This window comes from Myotis lucifugus, unplaced genomic scaffold (genome assembly GCF_000147115.1).
Source record: "Myotis lucifugus unplaced genomic scaffold, Myoluc2.0 scaffold_17, whole genome shotgun sequence".
Classification (NCBI taxonomy): Eukaryota; Metazoa; Chordata; class Mammalia; order Chiroptera; family Vespertilionidae; genus Myotis; species Myotis lucifugus.
In genome coordinates, this window is record NW_005871065.1 from 14047934 (window position 1) to 14063561 (window position 15628).

Consider the following 15628-nt stretch of genomic DNA (forward strand, 5'->3'; position numbering starts at 1 on the left):
CCGATACATTAGAATTTTCAGAGAAACAACTCATCATTCTTAGTTGTAAGGGTCTCTCCAAACTTTCACGAGGTAGACGAAAAAAGTTATTAGTTGGTTATCTGAAAAGCAAGTGGAACTGGGCATCTTGAATGTTTATTTGCTAAGCTTGGCAACCCTAACCAGGAGCTGGCTTCTAGACCAGGGAGCCTAGAACCAGGGCGCTGGGGGTCAGCCGCCCATCAGTTACCTGCAGCCAGGGGGCCTGATCGTGTCCCCACGGCTGCCCACTTGCCGATGGTGGGGGTGGGTAGTTACTCTGCCCAGCAGACAGCCCCCTGGGTGTGCCCATACCTGCCCGACTCAGACTAGGGTTCCTCAGCCTGGATGGACTCTCTGCAGCTCTCTCCCGTGGCTCCGGCTGCCGGGTCACAGCCGGACTCTCAGCTCAGGGCTCTGTATTTGCTGGATCTGTCGTTGGCTCTCCGGTTCTGGTCCCTGTGCCGTGTGCGCTACAAGCTCCATGAGGAACAGGGCCCGGTCGGGGCTTCTCCGAGGCATCGTGACATTTCATCAGGGCCTGGCTCGTGTCAGGTGCCAGTACATGAGCTCATCCAGGGAGCTCGTCCACCTGGGTGGGAGGAATGCAGCCCGAGGTTCTCCTATCTGTCCCATGGTTCCCCGCCCACACCGGGGAACACAGCAATCTTACAGGAGTTCCAGCGCTCTCCTCTGCAGGCTGCACCTCAGCACTTGCGACACACTCACCCGAGGACACGTGTGCTCATCTTGTCTGCTCCACAGCTCCAGACGGCGCAAACCCACGCTCGCCTTTGGCGCCTTTCACCCCGCCTGCCCGTCACCACCTGCGGGCGGGCTCCGCTCTGGGTGTGGGCACCCGTGTGTAGGGTGACCCTACCAGCAAGGGGAGAGCAGGTTGGGGCACAAGCATGGAGCAGGGCCCCGTGTCAGGACCACAGGAAATCCGAATGGGCTCATCCAGGGAAGCTCGACCAAGACCCCCTGGATGTCTTGCTCACCGATGGCTCCAGAGGGCAAAGCTGTCCGGTCTCCCACCCCTGCACCCTCTCCTCTCCACCCTGCTTGCCCGTGCTCACTCCCTTTCCTCCCATTTCAAAAGCATTAACCATCTGCTGGACACTGAAATTCTTAGACAATCATTTGAACTACCCTGCAGTATAGCAGTTTGTCCTGGTGTTTCCATTTGAAAACGGAAACATGAGGAATCGGGAAACATTGAGAAAACCCGGCCTAAGAGCCTGCACCTGTGGGCACCGGTTGGACAGTCACGGAGCCTCTGTGGATGGGAGGTCAGACCCAAGGGCCTGCACTTGGCGGGGTGGGGAGGCAGGTAGTCGGGGTAGGTGTGCTGCGCAGGACTTGGTCCGCGACCAGACTGAGGGGGGGGGGGGCTGCCCGTCCCCTTCCTTCGGAGCCAGCACCACCTGCCCTGGCGCTCCAGCCCCACCCGCTCCTGGCCCTCCACCGTCACCTGTCTTCCTTCCGCTCCTTTGTTTTCATTCATTCCACTGCAGGTCAGCTGCCTCCTCCCCACATCCAGGGAGGCATTATTACTTTGCAAACAAAACATGTTCTGCTTGTCTGGCAAGATGGGTTGTCTGGAGAGATTTCCTGCAGACTGCTGTGCTCACATCGGCTCAGGATTCTTGTAAACGGCAGTCACAGAGGGTGGCACTTCCTGCCGGAGAGGAGCCGTGTCCTCTCCGTGACCTCGGCCTTATTATCCCTTGTGGTCCATCCTGCAGTCCCTCTCTCCTTCCCGCCGAGGGCCTTGTCCTGCCGACCTGAGGACAGGCCGGGCCGGGAGGAAACCGCGTCCCTTGGTGGTGGCAGGGGACAGACAGACGCTGCAAAGTGGGGGCGTGCTCCTGTCTTAGTCCTCACTGGCAATCTGACCCACTCACACGCTGGCCCTCCCCCAGGACCACGAAGGCCAAGGCTTGCAACGTTCCTGGGCTCCAGTGAGATCAATGATGTCAGCAAGTCAAAGGTGGAGAGAGTGGGGTTCCTTTCCTGCTCCTTTCTAGAACCTTCCTGAATTGACGCGATTCTAATCCCTCAGCGGCAGCTGAAAATGTGTTTCCGGGGCTCCACTTCAGACCATGTCAGCCACAGACTCTTTTCTACCTCCAAACTGCATTTGCCTCTGGCCCCGGAGTCTCTGTGTCTTCTTCTCTCCCCCCATCTCTCTTTCTCTCCCTCTCCCTCTCCCTCAATTCTCTGTCCTTTTAAAAAGGGGAAGCCGATTGGGAGGCAAACCTAAACCCTGATTTTTGAGTAGGGAGCAGCCTTTCCCATGAAAAAATAAAAGCACATACATTAATAGCTTAGAAAACAATGGTAATATTTAATTAACCTTTGGAAATGGCTGATCTGCAAATCTGCACGTGTCAGCTCATCTTCAGAACAGAGGGACTGTGTGTGCCGATGCCAAAATCAACATGCCGGGTCCGTGCACTGCTTCCATGGGGATTTCACGGGGGAGGGGGGTGGGGAAGTAAGACCCTCCCCCCCACACACATCAGTTGTTTTACTTTAAAAATTCATGTGATCCAGCTGCCCCCGTCAGGGCTGGCCGTAGCCTGTTGTGCTACACATCTGAGGACCCCACGTTGAAGCTTGGCTCCTCTCCCTGTCATTGTAGCAGACAGGCCGCGGGCCTCCTGGGGGAGCGAGGTCACTTCTGATGACAGCAAAAATCAGCTCGATGCACTTGGAGCTCTCCCAACACAGTGCATGTCCACAGGACAAAGGGAATTAGACTCATCTGCAAGTGTCAACCCTCTGGCTTTTTAGGGATTTCTTTTTTCCTTTTAAAGGTGGTATACTCTCAGTTGGAGAAGGCTTGTCATCCAGGGAGCACGGAGGTTGGCTCATTAAAACGTCACCTGGTTAAATACAGTAAATCAATGTTGATGACATTGTTTAAGGTATTCCCCCTCGCGGAGCTGGTGTGTCAAGCTGATCAACTTTTACTCCCATTGCGGCTAAATGGAAACCCCTCCTTTCTGCCCTGCACCCTGTACCTGCTTTAATGAGGGCGTCTCACCATGTAATCAGAAGCCTGAGTTGATGGGTGGTGACTACCACATTTCACTTCCTTTTATCAACAGCGAGAGCAGAAAGAACCAGGGACGGTCCTGTTTTGCTCTTTGGGACTTCCAGAACTCAGGAGCGTGGGATTCGGGCGGTCCCAAAGAAAATGAATATGGAGCAGTTGATTTGTACTTTAAATGGTACAGACATATCCATCAAGCAATAAGATGCAGTTTGAGATGTTAAAAGAATGGCTGTCACTTGTAAAAAGGCTATTGCTATTGCCTGTATTTGTTTTGAAGCATCAGAGAAAAAAAGTTTGGAGCTTTTAAGAAATGTGGCAAATCTGCCGAGCTCTGTGTAGGAGAGATCCAGGCATAGGGAGACTGGGTCAAGGTGGGAAGACACACACCTGATCAAATGAAGCAACTGTCTGCTTTCTAAGCTCTCCTTTTTCCCTATTGGAAGAACACGGCACAGTTGGGTACATAAAGATCATGTCCCTGTCATTCTAGCAGGTTCAAGAGATGTAGGGATCCAGGAAGGAGGCCAGCATGTGTGAGATCTGCCCAGGGATGACCAGGAGTGCCTTCTAGAAGAAAATAGAGCTCATCAGTGAGGGCCACATCTCCAAGGAGCAAGCCTGGCCATCACTGACTCCAACTCGCACATCAAGGACAAGAACATCCGTGACCACAGTGACCCACAAGTGATACAATGATCAGATCTACCAGTGGCGATTGCTGGGCTGAGAGCCTAGGTCCTTTGGTCCCTCAAGGCATGGAAGGCAATAGGAAGTAAGTACCGGGAGATAGAAAGAAAAGTCATGGTTTGGTCCTTAGCCTACACTTCGAGACCACATACTCCAAACTTATTCTCAACACTTTACATGCCTTATCATATGTCATCCACACAACAAACCAATGAGGTATTTACTATTGCTAGCCCCACTTTACAGATGAGGAATCTGGGGCACAGAGAGGTTAAGTAACTTGTCCCAGGTCACACAGGATATACTGATTCTGAGTTGAAAGAGGAAGGTGTGAGTTATAGCCAATAGTTTGTATTATTTTAATGGATTTTCTGTTTTATCTTGTCTTTATTGTGTAGTAATTGGCCTCAGCTGGTCAACCTGCCTTTCACAGTACATAGCATGTTCTGCTGAGACACCCACTCCTTTATTTGCTCCAAGACGCACGGGTCTTTCCTCTGTGAGAGTAGAAACAAAAGACCTTAGGTTGCTGGGAGAGCACAGCCATGCTGAACACAGGGGCAAAAGTCAGCCAAATGGAAAGATGAGAGCAACAGAGAGGATATAACTCCCCCTCTCCTCAGAAAGCTCAGCTTCAGGAAGGAATTAAAAAAGGAGCAGGATGGGCAAACCAAAGGCGACACTTATTTGTAGAAAAATGAAGACAGTTTTCACCTGGCCTTCCGCCCATGGGGCCCAGTGTTTCGCGTGCCCACTGGACTGAAGACTTGAGTGGTGAACGTTACATCAGGACCCCTTCGGTCACTGAAGCACGGAGCTGGGAGGGCCTCAGCGGGTGACCTGGGTGGAGCACCTGATTCTGGCCTGGGCATGTTAAACCATCCACAGTTAACACAACATGGCAAGCCGGGCAATACAGAAATAGCACACGGCTGTGATCTTACGGGGTCCTGAATCCAAAGTGTCTCATGTGTGGGCCACAAGCCACAAAGAGGCTTAACCCTCTCTTAAGAGGTTTATTTCGGCCAAGGAGGTTCGCCTCTTCACGAACGTCCCTCTGACATTGAAAACTAGAGGCCACCAAAGGCAATGCGAATGACAACGTGAGGAACGTTGACGGTGGTGATTACTACTAATGGCAGAAGCATCCGGCACAGCCAGGGGACTTCCATGACGTCCCCTGTATTCATGCTTGTCTAATTCCCTGAGCTGCTAAACTAGCACATTTAGTGATTAGCTCTCTCGGAAAATCTCAGTTGACTCCCAGGAGGCGGGGGAAGAAATCTGCATGTGCATACATGAGTGGAGGCTGTAGAAATGTGTGTGTGCGTGTGCGTGTGTGTGTGAGTGCGCGCGCCGCACCCGTGCCCCGTGCCTGTGTGCGGGCGCGCATTTGTGCATGCAAGTGGCGAGCAGCTGAGAGGCTGAGCAGTTTTCCGAGATTCCCCAGAACACGGAAGGCTGGTGGTGCATATGGGAGAACTGACAAGTGTACCAGAAGGTGAGGAAATGGCTGGAAGCAACACTAATGCCACTCCATCTGGAAAGAGGGGGACTGTTTAGTACGTCTGGAAAGCATTATTTCTGCAAATAGCTCAACCTCTATCAACTCTCAGGCAGGGATCCCGATCTGCTGCCAAAATGAGATCTCCCTGACGGCTGTGCGGCGGGAGAGGCCGAGCAAATGAACTAATAGCAGAAAGCAGGAAATCTGTGGAGATGGCAGCCGTGGAGGCGCCACACAGCAAGCACCTGCCTCTCTCCAAAAAGACAGCCGGGGTTTCACATCGCATTAGGCCGGGGCTGTGCGTGGGGGAGGTTTGAACCTGGTGGGAGTTGGAGCTCGGCAACCATCTCCAACAATTTCTCACGAGTTTTGGGCTCAGAAAAGGCCCAAAGAGAGTTCGCCAAATGGCTTTCCCGCATTGATTTTTATACCCGTGGGCATTTTGAAGGAAATTAAATCCATGTGTTTCCGATTCTGCTGCCATTAGCACGTGCAAACGCTGTGTTGTGAGCGTTACGGTGTGCCGTGGGTGCCTCCGCACACGCCGCTAAACGCCATCAACCCTCTCGCCAGCCACGGAGGCGCAAGGAGCCACGTGTGTTCTGCGATCGCCATTTCCCTGCCTCTCCAGAAGGCAACATGCTCGTGTCCTTCGCATCCCTTCGGAATGGAGCACAACGCATTTCCCCAAGCCAGTTGGTCATCGATCGTTTCCCATGCGAAGGAAGCCCTATTAGCGTGGACGGTGAGAATTGCCCTTAACCATGAGTAGCTGGATGGGATTCCGAGTAACACAGCCACCGAGGCTGGTTCTGGTTTCCAGGTCTAGGGGCAAAGGAGCCAGCTGAAATGCAGCCCCGGAAAGATCTACAACTCTCAGGAGCAGGAAGCACGAGCTGGCGGTGAGCGATAGTGGGAGACGCTGGTCTGGGAGCCGAAGAGGAGGGGGCTCATCAGGGCCTGCCATTTGCCACTGGGTTAGGGGTCTTTCTGGCCTTTCTGTGGTTAAAAACCGGCCCCTATTTGTCCCTAGTTATTACATTCATTGCGTGATTGCATGTATGACATCCTTAGTGTGCCTTGAAGTTTTCCTGCTCAATGTTGAGGACACAGTGATGAAGAGCATGCTTCTGCCTTCGGAAGAAGGAGAAAGGGGAGGGGCCTAACTTATGGAGTATTGACTCTGAGGCAGGCCCAGTGCTAAGGCCTTTATTTGACAATTGCATGTCATATCTTCACAAGACTCTTCTAAAGTAGGCATGATTGCCCCATTTTCTAGATGGAGTCGCATCAGGAAGGTTGGGTAATTTGCTCCAGGACACAAGAGTTTGTAAATGGAGGAGTTGGGATGTAGAGTTTCTTATCTTTGATCCCAAAGCTCATGCTATTTTCCCTCCTCCTTCCTGTTTCTCATAGTTTAATGTGATCAGTGTTTAATATGCATAATATATACATTTCATATATGGACTCACAGAAGAGGGAGAATCTGTTTTGGGGACATTGGGAGATTTCACTGAGATGATTAGATCTGTGTTGGGTTTTGAAGGATGAGCAGGAGTTGACCAAGTGGAGATAGAAGTGGATTGGGGAACGGCAGAGGAAACGGTGTGTGCAAAGATCCAGGGTGAAAGGAGGGGAAGGCGCTTCAGGAAGGGAACATATGTCAGCTCATTTCCGCAGCACTGATTAATGTTTAAGTTGCTGAAAATGCTCCGGTGACATTTCTCCTGTGGGCACATTTCTATCTTGATTGAACGTTTTCTTATCAGGAAGATAAGACCTCTAGTTCTTTTGGACCCCCCAGTCGTCTCATTGTTCCATCTACTGGACGGCTTAGGATGTCACCTTTGGGAGCAGATGAAAACTCAAGTGGTGTGGTTGACTTGAACTTTGGTCAACCTTGACCAGCTTTCAGTGGAGAAGGGGTTCCCTAAATTTTCCTCCACCCACATTATCATCAAAGATGTTTTGCTCTTCTCCTGCAATGCAGAAAGTTGAAAGCACAGCTGGCGGCAATTTTGCTCTGAATTTGGAGGCTGTGGAGCAAACGGGAAATTTCATGCTGCAACCATGGTGGAGGCCAGCTGAGCTCTAGTGACTTACACGGTATGTCCACAACCAGCTTCCCATGAAATTGCCTATCAGTGTGGACAACCTGGGGAGCCGCAGCTGAACGGCTTGTCTGGACGGCTCTCCGGATTTCATCACTAGGCTCACTCTAGCACTTAATAAATCCGTATTCTCCTGTGCCTTGGACTAGCCGAGCTTGCCCTGTGCCCTATGCCACAGTCAGTTTGCTTTCTAAAGCAGTATACTAGGCAATCCACTAAGAGCTGTTTCATCTCATCACAAGGATTTTGGGAGGTCTCTCGACTGCTGGCAAGGGGTATGCTGTGCTCCTGACTGAACAAACGTGCTTACCTTGGTCTAAATGTAACCTGTGGCTTGAGTGCCTTTGGTGACCTGTCTGTGCTTCTAAGACCATTTAAACTAGTCATTCTGGGCCAGTTGTGAGCATCTAGCACTTCACTTAGACTTAAGGGACCTGCCCCTGGTCCAGAATCTTTCTAAATAAATAAATAACTTCATCATCTGTTAAATGAAAAGGTCAAACGAGATAATCCCGAAGGATTTATCCAGCTCTAAAACTTTCCGGTCTCTCTTGTTCTAGCGGTAGTGGAATTTAAGAACCATTGTGTGCTTTCATTCAGAGACAATCTCACTATCTCAGGGTTATTTTAAAGACATCTGCTTAGTTTTCTCATTTTGCTCCATGAAAACAAATCCCGATTTATTTGGCCTTTCCTCAGAAAGACAATTTCCCCAAACATGTTACCACCCGTGTGGACTTGAAACCTTTTGGGACCCTCTCCAAGGTCTTCATGTCACACTCCACAGTGTCCGCTTCTACACAGAAGGCCAATCTGGGCTCCACTGCACTGGGTGGGCTTGACTGCACTGGCTGGCTATGGAAACAGCCAGGTTCTGACTTTCCAAACCCTGCTTTTGTGAGAGCTAAACCATGTCGGCAGCTTGCAGCCCACTCTTTTCTCCAGTTGGGGGTCTCTTAGAGTGTAAGGCGGCGTTACATATGTTGTAAACATGGCGGCCAACAATGGAGGTCCTGGACGCGTCCCCCTCTTGGCTTGTGCAGAGGGAGGCCAGTCAGGTGGCTTGGAGTCGTTGTTGGCAGGAATCATTGCTCCCTCGATTTGGGAATGGCTGCCTTCCAAACTGCCAAAAAAAAAAAAGTAAATATAGAGAGTGTTGACATTGGTCTCCCTGCCAAATGCCAGGCTGCTCCCATCCTCAGCTTAGGGGGAGACGAAAGAGAGAAGGGTCATTGAATAGGCTGTTGAGAGGTGGCCTCAGTTCTACTTGGGATCGCTCCTCTTTTTGGGAGCCTTTCAGTCGGCTTTCTGGCCCTCGTCGGAGAGTGAGACCGTTCTGTTACCCACGAGGGTTTATTAGCGTATTCACCATAATGGTCAGCAATAGGCTGGAATGGAGCTCTTCCTAAGGAGGAACTGCTGTCAACACATCCTTAGGCTACAGTTTGGAATAACTGCTGAGCCCTCCAGAGGGTGTGTGGCGTGCAGTGGTCAGGGGAGATGGTGAGACAGTTTAAGGTGCCGCCAGACACACACTACCTTAAGAATATTCAGCTCTGGGGCTCAATTTTCTCTTGGTCCACAGACTCACAAGGGTCTTGACCCCTGCCTCCCAACATGGAGGATTTTGTGCACTGAGTGTTCGAAGTAAGAAAGGCATTGAGAAGAAATAGCTTATTGACTAGTGCTTCACGTGGTGCCTGTCACATCAGAGGCACGTGATAGATATTTGTGGAATGAACGAAGTCATCTGGAGACACATTGCTTCCTCTCTGCTGTGATCTGCCATCCCAGGCTCTTCCTGTATTTTGAATTACTCCATAGGCACACTTCTAGAATGTTTTAAGCTTAGGATTTGGCTCTTTCAGATACTTCCCTTGCCACCTACTCATGTCCAGCTTTCTTCTTAGGTCCCTCACCACCAGTATCGTGCAGGGCTCCCCATAAAGGTAGTTCTAGCCCAGGCTGCACCCCTCCTCCCTTTGCCTGTTCTGAATCCCATGCATTTACTCCCTTCCCTTTTTTAAAAAAATATTTCACTGCTTTCCTACTCCTTTTCCCTTTCTCCTTGAAAAATCTCAAGACCCTCCAATACAGACAACTCACAAAATCTGACTGAGAAACAGAGGAAAGAGAAGGCAAAGGGCTGATGGAAGGGTGAATAGCACAATGAGTTCTCTTTTCTTAAGATCCAATGGGGTGTTCTCCCTTGATGGCTGGTCTCCTGGGCAGAGCCACTGGCCTTAAAGGGCCATGCACACTTCAGTTTTCCACTATTGCTTTGACAGCGGAAGTGCAAAGGAATTAACCCTGTAAGTCAAAGTCTTCTTTAATTTGTTTGGTTACTGCTTCTTTAGAGTGTGACTTATTATCTGCCTACTAGAGGCTCAGTGCACGAAATATGTGCACGGAGGGGGGCGGGCCTTCAGCCCGGCCTGCACCCTCTCGAAACCGGGACCACTGGCTCCTAACCACTCTGCCTGCCTGCCTGATTGCCCCTAACCACTCTGTCTGCCTGTCTGATTGCCCCTAACTGCTCACCTGCCTGCCTGATTGCCCCTAACCGCCTCTGCCTCGGCCCCCCGCCACCGTGGCTTCGTCCGGAAGGTCATTCGGCTGTCTGGTCTAATTAGCATATTACCCTTTTATTATTATAGATTAGATCATTAATATCTACCTGATAGAAGACATGGTATTCCCATACACACACATTGGACAGGATTTGCTTTTGACTAGTTTAGAAATTACTGCGTTCCCTACACATTCTCATGGCATCTGCACTACCCAAGAGATTGTATTAATGGTTTTGAGATATGACTTTCAGGTAATTAGGGAAATTCTGTTTTCCAAGAAAGGCCACCATCTCTTCAGGACTCTGGTTCCAAAGAGTAACACGTTTAATGGACAGCCTTCCAACTGGGGGCTGGTATGGCTTAACAGGCAGCTTTTGCCATATCATAACAGTAGAGTTACATACATGTGCCACTTCCAGGCTTTCACACATTTTTAAGCATATAATAAGCATGTTTGTGTCTATAAAGAGACATAAGCTCTCAGGATTGTTGTTTCCGCCACCCCCCCCCCCAGGGTTCTTAATATACTTTCACTATTTATATTTTTAATTGTGTGAAAGTACCCGGAGGCTTTGTGGCAAAGGAAGAGAGCTGTAAAAATGGAATAAGTAAATAAATTAAAATTAAAGAAAAAAAAATCTGAGTTAGTAATGTCTGACTTCCGCTATTCATGTTACTGCTACTCTTGTTGCTTTGGGGTTTTTGTTTTGCTTCTTGACTGTTGTTGTTTTCCACCAAAGCTGTCATTTATCGTGAGAACAAGAGCAGCCATGTGTTGATTTTTCTGGATTCTTTTTGGATACTCTCCCAATGCTAATGAAGGCCCTTCCAAAGTGCTAAAGAGCTGGTGCCAAATTCAGTGATGCTGAAAGCCGAAGAGCAGAGGGGTAGGCAGAGAGCACATACACACCCTGCATGTACCCACACCCACAGATATTTGAATCACTACGTGCGTGCAACTCCCTGTGTTTATGCAGATACACGTGTACGTGTGGGCAAACACAGAAGGTATGTGCAGGAGTGACACTCCCCAGGGGAATGTGGGGGCTGCATTTTTTATAAAAGGACACTTTCCATCAGCTCGCAGAACATTTTCATAGATCAAAGGATGAAGAGAGTTTCTAGATCTTGCAGGGTCCTAACTTGCCAGTTTGGAAGCTGTTCAAAATGCACCTTCACCAGCTTAAAAAAATTAGATATGAATATAAAGGTTGTCCTAGATCTTATTTGTTTTACTAAGAGATGAGGCTTCTACTTCCAGAAGCACCTGGACAGAGCTTGGCTGCTGTGCTTGTATTAATAAAATCTTTAATGTTGGCCTTTGAGTGCTACTGATGTAGTTTATGTCCTGGAAAAAAGAGGGAAATTTTGTAGTGGGGGCTCTCTCTCCAGCCTCAATAGATTCTCCTTGCCTTTCTCCCCATGTGTAACTATTCTCTCCTCAATTTGTTTACACAGCTTGGAGACGAAGACAGAGTTCTCTGGCGACCATACAACTGAGTGCAATCACCCTAAAGAGAAGCATTTAGAAGCCATAAAACCTAAATGCCCTGCCATGCATCATTACATCGCGCAGTTATTCAAATTTAGTAAATTAAATTAAATAAACCCAAATAACTTGATTTCGGGGCTTTAAAATTCATCTCTATGGTGCCCAGTAGTCAATTTCCTTTATTATTATTGTTCATCAAGTAGAATTTATGTTTTTTATGAATCAAAGTCCTTGCCTGCCTCGCTGGCAGAAGCTGCTCCCGGCTCCGTAGGCTGAGTGGGGGGCTTGGTGCGCCATCTACCGGCGGGTTCGGGCACAGCCGCCGGGGGGGCCTTCTGGACACAAGCCCTGGAGCGGCGCTGAAAGCCAGTGTGGCCACATCGCACATGTCACTAAAAATCATGGACAGGTCGGTGCTCGCAGCTAGCATGCTAACTGCTCCCTCGGGCTTTGTCGTTGTGGGTCAACTTGAAGTCACGGGGACAACCCAGAGAGATTTGCATTTGAGGCCGGAGGAGTGTTTTCCGTTCTGGCTGCAAAGCCAACGCACCGGGTCTCATCCCGTTCTGCTCCCATCCTTCTTTGTTAAAGTCCAGATGATCTAAGCCGCCGTCCACGCGGCCCATCTGGGAAGCCGTTCCTTCATCACGAAAGGCCAGTCTCTGCTCACGCACGTTACCGTTCCAAGAGGAAAATCGATGTTCGCAGACAGTGGCTGCTGCCGCCGCAAGGTCCCCCGGATAACGACAGCGCTGAATGTTGCCATGTGTTATGTTTCAAAAGTATTTTCTTTCCAGGGAAGCCTTTTTCCTAGAATACTTCTGAAACGGAGTTGAATTCTGGTGTGGCCGTGGCCGGGAGGACTGCAAGCCATCCCTTGTTTTAGAGGCTGGCTTACATTTACATTCAATCTAACGAAGGTTTAGCAAATAAACAGCCATCAGACCAGCGATGGCTGTGTGTGTTTTAGGAAATCCCGTTACAAAATTCCTTATTTCAAACTGCTCGGACACCTTTGTGTAATCTCTCTGGCTTCAGTAAAGTTACCTAAATGCACACATGCTCGCTTTCCCACTTCGTAAGAACATCATCATCCCAGACCCAGCCAGGCGCCCTCCGAGCGCCTTTCCCCCTCCAGGCCCCCAGCGGAGGCTCCGGCGGGTCGTTCTGCATCTGTGGTGCTTTGCAGTTTGTCAGCCGTCTCCTGCCCTGCCGAATGGTCCGACGCAGCAACAGGTGGTGCTTTAGACATTTGTTGAGGTTGGGATGCTCTATTTCAGTGGTTCTCAACCTTCTGGCCCTTTAAATACAGTTCCTCATGTTGTGACCCAACCATAAAATTACTTTCGTTGCTACTTCATAACTGTAATGTTGCTACTGTTATGAATCGTCATGTAAATATCTGATATGCAGGATGGTCTTAGGCGACCCCTGTGAAAGGGTCGTTCGACCGCCAAAGGGGTCGCGACCCACAGGTTGAGAACCGCTGCTCTATTTTGTGCTTTCTCAGGAAGAGGATGATGTCAATCCACTCTCTTATTTTTAAAAAATGTGTTTTTGTTGTCTGGTGATTTTGTTCTCTCTACTGAATGTAAAGGAATCGGCACAGAAGCACAGGCATGAGCCTCCCCCAAACCGAGGCCTTCCTTTGTTTGTCTTATTCTTTTATGGAGACAAACCAGAAACAAAGTAACTAAAAGGTTGTGCGATCTGGCGCCAAAAATACCTATAGGCAGGTGTTATGACTGAATTGTGTTTCCCTGAAATTCAATTTTGAAGTCCCAAACCCCCACGCCTCAGGCTTTGGCCTTATTTGGAGATGGGAGTCTTTATGGAGGTGATTAAATTAAATGAGGTCGACAGGGTGGGTCCTAATCCAATCTGACAGTCATCCTTAGAAGAAGAGGAGATGAGGCCCTGGCCGGTTTGGCTCAGTGGATAGAGTGTCAGCCTGTGGAACGAAGGGTCTCTGGTTCAATTCCAATCAAGGGCACATGCCTGGGTTTCTGGCTCGGTCCCAAGTAGGGGGCGTGCAGGAGGCAGCCGATCAATGATTCTCATCATTGATGTTTCCATCTCTCTCTCCCTCTCCCTTCCTCTCTGAAATAAAAAAATACATATATTTTTTTAAAAAATAAGAGGAGATTAGGACCCAGATGCCCACAGAGGGAAGACCGTGTGAGGACACAGGGAGAAGATGCCATCCCCACGCCACCGTGTGAGGACACAGGGAGAAGATGCCATCCCCATGCCAAGGAGAGAGGTCAGGCCCTCAGAAGGAACCAACTCTGCTGACATCTTGATCACATACCTCTATTCTCCAGAGGGTGAGACACTAAATTATTGCTGTCCAAGCCACCCAGTCTGTGGCACTTTGTCACGGCAGCTCTAGCAAACGCACACAGAAGGTGAGAACATTCATGCCCCACCTGCATGTTTTGGAGGCTCATCTTTCCCAGCAGGGAAATGGGTGTGCTTTTCAAGTGGGGGTTGGGTAGTGCTCAATACAGTGGTTCTCCACCTTGGCTGCACATTAGAATCGCCTGGGAATCTTTTTAAAATTCTGATTTCTGGGCCTCATCCTCCAGAAATGCTGTTTCTTTGTTATGGGGTGGGGCCACAACATTAGTAACAAAGAAACAGAATTTTCAGAAGATGAGGCCCAGAAATCAGGATTTTAAAAAGATTCCCAGGTGATTCTAAACGAGGCCCTGGTAGTCTCCAGCCGGGGCCCCCTTAACGTTCCCGCCGGGGCCTGGGTAAACCGTGACGTAGGACCAAAGTCGGTGGAGCATTCCGCTAGGAGCAAACTGTGGTGGACAATGGACATGACTGTCTTCTAATTGGCCTCACATATCTGGACACAGAAAGCTGTGTCGACAAACGAAACACTTCAAACCTGTGGTACTTTCCGCATCCCTTTCGCCAGCGGTTCTCAACCTGTGGGTCGCGACCCCTTTGGCGGTCGAACGACCCTTTCACAGGGGTCGCCTAAGACCATCCTGCATATCAGATATTTACATTACGATTCATAACAGTAGCAACATTACAGTTATGAAGTAGCAACGAAAATAATTTTATGGTTGGGTCACAACATGAGGAACTGTATTTAAAGGGCCAGAAGGTTGAGAACCACTGCCTTTCGCCAGCCCTTCACGAGATTTCGAACAGGTCAACCCTGTGCACCTGCGGACCTCCTGCCCAGGACCGATGCACCTGCTGTGCCTTCCAGGTGGAGGCTGGGAGCGCTTTCTGCTCATGCGCTGGGAGGCGGGGAGGCGGGGCCCATCAGTACATGCTCGCGAAGGACTGGCCTGTGCACGGGACCAAAGTTTTGCTTCCCCCAATGTGCCCTTTAGGATATTGACTTTAAGCTGGTTATTAAGAAGCCGAAGACTCAGAAAGAACCTTGGACCCTCTCCCTTTCCTGCCTAAGGTAATTCTGAGGGAGAGGCCTGCTTGAGGTAGGGAATCTCAGCATATTCCCCGTAAGGACATCACCTCGGCCCAGTGAGAATCCAGGGTGGTAGACGGGAGGGGTCCAAGCAGGGCCTGCTGGCTGGATTCCCGCCCGAGTCTCCTTGATGCTGTGTTGCCCAGCAGGAGTTGGTTTGCCACATGCCAGCTCCCTCTCAGCCACCTGTGAATTGCCTCTGGCCCTTTCTGAACCCCACAGCCCGCACCCCTTCCTTCTTGGCTCCAGAATGGCGTGTAAGCCTCAACTGCCCAGTGTGTTTTGAGTCTCATATGTATGACCCCCCTTGGTATGTACATCCAGAATAAACTTTATATGTTTCCTCCTGTTAATTGGCTTATTGGTCTGGCTAGAACAGCCGTGTGCAAACTACGGCCCGCGGGCCGGATCCGGCCCATTTGAAATGAATAAAACTAAAAAAAAAAAAGACTGTACCCTTTTATGTAATGATGTTTACTTTGGAATTTATATTAGTTCACACAAACACTCCATCCATGCTTTTGTTCTCGGCCCTCCCGTCCAGTTTAAGAACTCATTTGTGGCCCTCTGAGTTCAGAAAGTTTTGCCCACCCTCTGGGCTAGGAAGAACTTAGACCAGTGGTTCTCAACCTTGGCTGCACATTAGAATCACCTAGGAATCTTTTTAAAATCCTGATTTCAGGGCCTCATCCTGAGTAGAATGCTGCATAATAGTCACGAAT